The sequence below is a fragment of the Nicotiana tomentosiformis genome, chromosome 1 (assembly GCF_000390325.3).
Source record: "Nicotiana tomentosiformis chromosome 1, ASM39032v3, whole genome shotgun sequence".
NCBI lineage: Eukaryota > Viridiplantae > Streptophyta > Magnoliopsida > Solanales > Solanaceae > Nicotiana > Nicotiana tomentosiformis.
Genome location: NC_090812.1, coordinates 115308498 through 115316573, shown reverse-complemented (window position 1 = coordinate 115316573; position 8076 = coordinate 115308498).

Here is an 8076-nt window from a genome sequence, read left to right as displayed (position 1 = left end):
TTCAACAAGTACTTCCGACACAATTTTTCAAGTTGAAAAAAGTGAAATGGAATATTCTTCCACCAACTTAAAGCAAAGTTTTGTATTCTGTTCTTCGATTTTATTGATGTTAATCCCTCATCTTATGTTGTCCACACTTCAGTTACCATGCTGGGGTTGAATATCCCATATCGGTTGGAGACGAGAGTATTGAATTATGAGCTAAATTTTGAGATTGAGTTAAACCAATATTTATTTTTTAATCATTAGTTAAAATTATAAACATAATTAAAAACACAAAACAAGAATTGAAGTGGAGATAAATCAAGAGTATACGCGTTCAAAAGGGAATATTGGCCTATTTTATGTACCAAATGGCCTCAGGTTTTAAATGTGGGCCAATTAGGCCAGTTGAAATGGAACCCGTTACTCTCTATCCGCTGACATTATTCGAGGGGGACACATTACATATTTCTGGAAACGACAACCTTTACCTACCCAAATGCAAGCACAAAAAGAACATGTATTAACATGAGTGGTTAACACCCAACATTTACCTGTCATGTTTGCACGATATGAAACTTATTAATTTCCAAATGGAAAATATGAAACTTCGTGTGCGGTGTTTCCATTTAGCAGCCGTATAAATTGATATTTAAAAATCAATTAAATCGATTAAATCATATTGTACCGAATCGATTTTAAAGTTTTTTTAAATAAAAATTATAGATTTTAATATAAATTTATAATCGTATCGATAATTAGGATATGTTTTTTATTTTATAAAAATAAATCGAAAAAATACCGAACCGTACCGAATAAATTTACATGTGAAAAATATATTTATATATTATGTTTAAAAATAATAAAGCATTAAATTTTTCCTTTGGGTCTTGAAATTATGAAAACGGTTACAAGCCAACGAGTAATTAACTCAAAATCCTAATTTCCAAACTTATTATGCTATTCCTATTGAAATTAAATTACTCTCGGCATATGCAAGACACAAGGTATTCTAGCGATCATGAGTAGCAAACTACAATGTATTGAATATGTTTCCTTTAGTATGATTTAGATTTGTCTTTTTGAATATTTGATCTTTTATAGACTTTATTCTTGAATCCCAACTTAGTTAATATCTTTTTACTTGTGCGATTTATATTTTTTTGTCTTTGCTTAGTTTCTTTTACACTGTAATAAAATAATTGATGGGTATATACTCTGGCCATCTTTCATGTTTTCTTAATTCATCACCATTTAAACAGTAAAAAATGTCTAGAGAGTTTTGCGAAATCCTATAAAAGTATGTATTTATTATATTCTACTTCTACTAGTGACTTTTACATGACATTAAAAAAAATAAAATTAATCGAACCGTACCGATACCGAAGATAAACCGACATGATTGGGACGGTCTTGAAAAGACTAATTTTGGTTATACATAATAGAATAACCGAAAAATTGATACGGTACAAATTTTATAAAATAACCGGCCGAATCGAACCAAGAAACTTCGCTAAGTGTGTTTAAATTTTGAAGAAGTATAAATTTATTTTTCGATGGATGGGTGCACTGAATTTTTTTCAACAAAAGACACTATGCGACCTCATTCTTGATAGATTTCATTGCCTAAAGAATCAGCAAGATTGCAGTAGTATCAAGGCAGAATGTGAAATCATGCATACAAAGAGTAAAAACACATGCAAATATGTCAATTCAAGGAGCTAAGATTCAGTAACTTCCGTGCCCAAAGTGAAGGAGAGTAGAGTTGTAGGCCAAACCACTAATATTTGAAATACTTGTTTTAGGTCTATGCTAAAGTTAGCAACTATCCTAGGAGCGGATAACCTTGGGAAAAGAAGTTGGTGGCAACATACATATATTTTGATGAATTTAAGTTATATATGTTGGAATTAGGTTGCCTGAGGCTTTGGCACGCAGCCAGGATGCTTATGTTAATAGATCTGTATTACTATAATGAAACAATAAACTTTTTGAAATAGAAAAAAGAAACTGAAAGTTAGCAGCAACAGAATATCGAAATAATATCTTAAAATAATTTCGGAATAAATCGAGCCCACTGAATGCACAGTGTGTCCTTAAGAAAATTATTCCCCTCAAGTACCCGAGGTGCTGGAATATTATCCTCCCAGGATAGAACGATTTAACTCACCAGTGTATTGGTACCAAAAACTCTGATGAACTTCGAACCACTCAATGCTTGTAAAACACACTAGAATTATAATTGTGCAGAAGAAGGAAAAGAAGCTCAGAAAATTTCGTAAGGAAAGATTCTGGGATCAAGGCATATTTATAGCCATTTTTAGCATTGTTTCTGATAAATTAATTTAATTAATTAATTAAATAATTGAAAGAAATTTTGTCCAAAAATATTAATCAATCAATCGATATTTGACCAATTCTGAATCCGAATCCGAGCGACGACGACGACGGCAATGCAAGGCTTACTTTCTTTCCAACCCATTTAACACCAAGAGAAGTGCTTTCTCAATATAAGCACATTCACTTTTCTTTCCACCACCAATGAGGGACACTTGCTCGTTCCAAAGCAAAATGGAGCTCATTTTTCCTCCACTTTCTTGCCTCAATTTCCCATTCACCAATATTTTAATCCCAAAAATCCCCCACATGAATGGGGAATGGCTATAAGACAAAGGAATGCATGGGCGATTGTGTGATTTACATGCAAGGATTAATTGCATCCGGATAAGTAGGTTTCCCTTTGAACTTTCCGTAGTGAACTTATATCGGATATACTCAGTCAATCGGTAGATTTGATATCTTTGAACCGTCGATCTTTGGTGTATAACTAGACAACATAAGTCACACAATCAACCCTTAACCATCTATGGTTCTCACGGTTGTGTTCGTTTTAACTATGAACATCGCCCGGTTTCATGAGTGCTTAGAGAATGGGACTTTACTTTCATTCTTCTTGAAGCGGCTTACACTTCACACTCACATAGGTGATTTCTAAACGTGTAATCCTATATACACAGTATTTGTCATTTCATGCCAGACTTAGCAAATCATTAAAAAAATTTAAGCTTTATTGACTTATCAAAAAGCCTTAATGCTTTAACCTGATTTCTTAACATTGTCTTCATCACGAGAATGAGTTGAGTTATTTAAAAATGTTGAAACGTCATTCATAACTTTGTTTGATCTCTTTGAACCTAGCTCTTGGGATCTCCAGTCTGCTAGGTAGAGTTACCGCCATGATGACTTGTCCTAGACCTTAATCCCATTTCCTTTGATGATCTTTCAACTGCCTCTCTAGATGTAAGTGGATTCGACACATTATCTCTTGACTTTACGTAGTCAATTGTGATAACACCACTATAGAGTTGTTGTATAATGGTATTGTGTCTCCGTCGTATATGACGAGATTTTTCGTTCTACATAACGCTCCCTGCCCTGCCTATTTCTGCTTGACTATCACAATGTATACATATAGGTGCCAAAGGTTTGGGCAAAAATGGAATATCTTTCAAGAAATTTTGGAGCCATTCAACTTCTTCACCGGCCTTGCCTAAAGCTATGAATTCAGATTTCATTGTAGAACGGGCGATGCTCGTTTGTTTGGATGATTTCCAAGACATTGCTCCACCCCCAATTGTGAAAACATATCCACTCGTGAATTTAATTTCAGATGATCCGGTGATCCAATTTGCATCACTATATCCCTCGATCACGGAGGGATATTTGTTATAATGCATAGCATAATTTTGGGTATGTTTCAGATACCCCAAAACTCGTTTCATTGACATCCAATGTATTTGATTGGGATTACTTATAAATCGACTCAGTTTGCTAATAGCACATGCTATATCTGGTCACGTACAATTCATGATATACATCAAACATCCTAATACTCTTGCATAGTCCAATTGTGAGTCACTTTCACCTTCATTCTTTTGAAGTGCATAACTCACGTCAATTGTAGTCTTGGTAATCTTGAAATCCAAATACTTGAACTTGTCAAGTACTTTTTCAATGTAGTGAGACTGTGATAATGCTAGACCTTGTGGATTCTTATGAATTCTGATTCCTAAGATTACATCAGCAACTCCTAAGTCTTTCATGTCGAATATGCTAGCCAACATGTGCTTAGTAGCATTTATATCTGCCATATTTTTTCTCATTATCAACATGTCATAAACATATAAACAAACAATGACTTCATGACCTGGAGTATTTTTAATGTAAACACATTTATCACACTCGTTGATTTTAAACCCACTTGCCAACATTGTTTGGTCAAATTTGGCATGCCATTGTTTGGGTGCTTGGTTAAGTCCATAAAGCGACTTCAAGACCATACATGGCCGCCAGTGCCACTAGAACCCTAATAGATGTTATCCTCATTACTAGCGAGTAAGTGTCAAAGTAATCAAGGCCTTCCTTTTGTCTATAACCTTTGATAACAAGTCTTGCCTTATATTTGTCAATAGTGCCATCAGCTTTCATTTTTCGTTTAAAGATCCATTTCGAACCTAAAGGCTTATTTCCTGGAGGAAGATCAACCAATTCTCATGTATGGTTATCCAAAATTGATTGAATCTCACTATTGACTGCCTCTTTCCAAAATGCTGAATCGGAATATGACATAGCTGCTTTGAAAGTTTGAGGATCATCTTCAAGCAAGAATGTCACAAAATCTGGTCCAAAGGAAGTAGATGTTCTTTGACGTTTGTTATGCTTTGGATCTTCTTCACTTGGAGTATTTTTTTTTGGTCCTTCCCGTGGTCGTTTAGGTCTTTCACTTAACGACTTGCATTCAATTTTATACGGATAGATGCTTTCAAAGAATTCAACATTATGTGATTTAATTACCGTATTAACATGAATTTCGGGTTTATCAGATTTATAAACCAAAAACCGACATGCTTTACTATTTGTAGCATATCCAATGAAAACACAATCCTCAATTTTTGGTCCGATGTTTACCCTTTTAGGTAAAGGTACTTGTACCTTTGCTAGACACCCCCACACTTTGAAATATTTGAAGTTGGGTTTTCGTCCTTTCCATTTATCATATGGAATAGATTGAGTTTTGTTGTGGGGTACTCTGTTAAGTATTCGATTAGCTGTAAGGATAGCTTCCCCCCACAAACTCTGCGGTAATCCAAAACTTATTAATAAAGAATTCATCATTTCCTTTAATGTCCGATTTTTCCATTCCGCAATTCCATTGGATTGAGGCATGTAGGGGCAGTAGTTTGATGGATAATTCTATATTCCAGATATATTTTTGAAAACGGACATTCATATTCTCCACCCCTATCACTTTTAATTATTTTGATCTTTTTATTCAATTTATTCTCCACTTCATTCTTGTATTGCTTATAACAATATCGAGTACAATCGTCAATAAAAATTATAAAATACTTTTTCCCACCTCGAGATGGTGTCGACTTCATATCACAAATGTCAGTATGAATTAAGTCTAAATGATTTGAATTCCTTTTAACAGACTTATAAGGATGTTTTACAAACTTAGATTCAATACATATGTGACATTTCGATTTATTACACTCGAATTTAGGCAATACTTCTAAATTAATTAACTTCCGCAAGGTTTTGTAATTGACATGTCCTAAACGAATATGCCATAAATTATTTGACTCCAATAAATAAGAAGAAGCTGAAATTTTATTGATACTGTCAACAACCATTACATTGAGTTTGAAAAGGCCCTCTGTGAGGTATCCCTTTCCAACATACATTTCATTCTTACTTACCACAACTTTGTTAGATACAAGTACACATTTGAATCTATTCTTAACAAGTAAAGAAGTTGAAACTAAATTCTTCCTAATAGTAGGAACATGAAGAACGTTGTTGAGCGTTAACACCTTGCCGGAAGTCATCTTCAGGAATATCTTCCCATAACTCTCAATCTTGGCTGTTGCAGTATTTCCCATGGAAAGCACTTCTTCAGGACCAGCAGTAGAGTAAGTCGCAAATGCTTCTTTGACATCACAAACATGTCGAGTGGATCCAAAGTCAACCCATCACTCCTTCGGATTTCTAACTAGGTTGCATTCGAAAGCATTGCACACAAATCATCGATGTCATCATTTTTCTCCACTATGTTGGCATGTCCCTTTTTCTTATCCTTTTTCGTGAGACGAAAATCGGGGGTTTTGTGACCAGCTTTTCCACAATTGTAGTTGTTGCCTTTGAATTTCTTCTTGTTCTGCTCCTTAGTTTGTCCAGAAATCTTCTTCCTCTTCTTACTTTTTGGAGCAGTCTCTTCAACAATATTAGCTCCCATAATCGTTGAATTTCCACGAGATTTCTTCTCGGTTGTTTTGTTGTCTTCCTCAATCTCGAGACGAATTACAAGATCTTCCAACTTCATTTCTTTGCGCTTGTACTTAAGATAGTTTTTGAAATCTCTCAAAGAATGAGGCAATTTTTCAATCATTGCAGCCACTTGAAATACTTCATTCACTACCATACCATTAGCAATAAGGTCGTGAAAAATAAGTTGAAGCTCTTGAACTTGGGTTCCAACAGTTTTGTTGTCTATCATTTTATAGTCTAGAAACTTGGCAACCACAAACTTTTTTAAGCATGCATCTTCAGTCTTGTACTTCTTCTCAAGTGCGTCCCATAATTCTTTCGAAGTTTTCATAGCACTGTAGACATTGTACAAGTCATCCTTCAAAGCACTTAGGATGTAGCCTTTGCAAAGAAAGTCTGCTTGTTTCCACGCCTCAACAATAATAAACTTCTCATTGTCCGGCATGTCGGCGGCAGGCATGGGAGGGTCTTCACTGGTGAACTTCTGCATATCAAGCGTGGTAAGCCAGAAAATACCCTTTGCTGCCATCCTTTGAAGTTGACTCTAGAAAATTTCTCCGGTTTCTCGGCCGGTGGCACAGCAGTTCGGCTTGACGAGACTATCGTCGTTGCCGCAATAGTCGTAGAAGGATTTTCATTATCAATTGTCATTTCTCACTGTCAACAACAGAAGAGTTCAATTAATGGCAAAAAATAGTTCAGTAAACAGTACTGTAATTAATGATAAATAATACGTTTAATAAATAAAAACTAAAGTTTTTATATACTGTTTCACATAAAAAGATGAAGTTTTTATGTTCTTTAAATCGTTTCTGAATTTTAATACTTCGATGAAGTTTTCATATCTTCAAATCAGAATAGAAAAATTCAGAAGGAGTAGAAAACCACACAGGTTTTAATCTCCAAAAACAGAATACAGATTATAAACTAAAAAATAATTTTCTTAAGATTGTTAGCCAATATGTATTACTATAATGAATAATGAAACAGTAAACTTTCTGAAACATAAAATATAAACAGAAAGTTAGCAGTAACAGAATGTCGAAATAATATGTGAAAATAATTTCGAAATAAATCGAGTCCACTGAATGCACAGTATGTCCTTAAGGAAATTATTTCCCTCAAGTACCCGAGGTGCTATATTGTCCTCCCGGGATAGAACGATTTAACTCACCAGTGTATTGGTACCAAAAACTCTGATGAACTTCGAACCACTCAATGCTTGTAAAACAGACTAGAATATAGCCATTTTCTAGCATTGTTTCTGAAAAGTTTTGCAACATTTCAGAAACAGCCATGGTTGTTGGAACATGTGGGAACATTTACCGTTTGAAATATTCCAGAAAAAAGGATTTAAAATAATCCGGGAAAAAAACGGACCGGGTCACGTCGCGAATCCTGGGTTATTCCGGGTTGAATTTTCGTTAATTTATTAAATTAAATAATTAAATAATTGAAAGAAATTTTTTCAAAAAAGATTAATCAATAAATCTTTGGACGAAGCCGAACGGGCGACGACAACGACAACGTGAGGCTTACTTTCTTTCCAACTCATTTAACACCAAGAGAAGTGTTTTCTCAATATATGCACATTCACTTTTCTTTCCACCACCAATGAGGGACACTTGCTATTTCCAAAGCAAAAGGGAGCTCATTTTTCCTCCACTTCCCTCTATTTCCCATTCACCAATCTTTTAATCCCAACAGCTTGCTCTTTGAACATGAAGTAAACGTGGTCATTATCCCGGTGTTGTAGAAGGTATA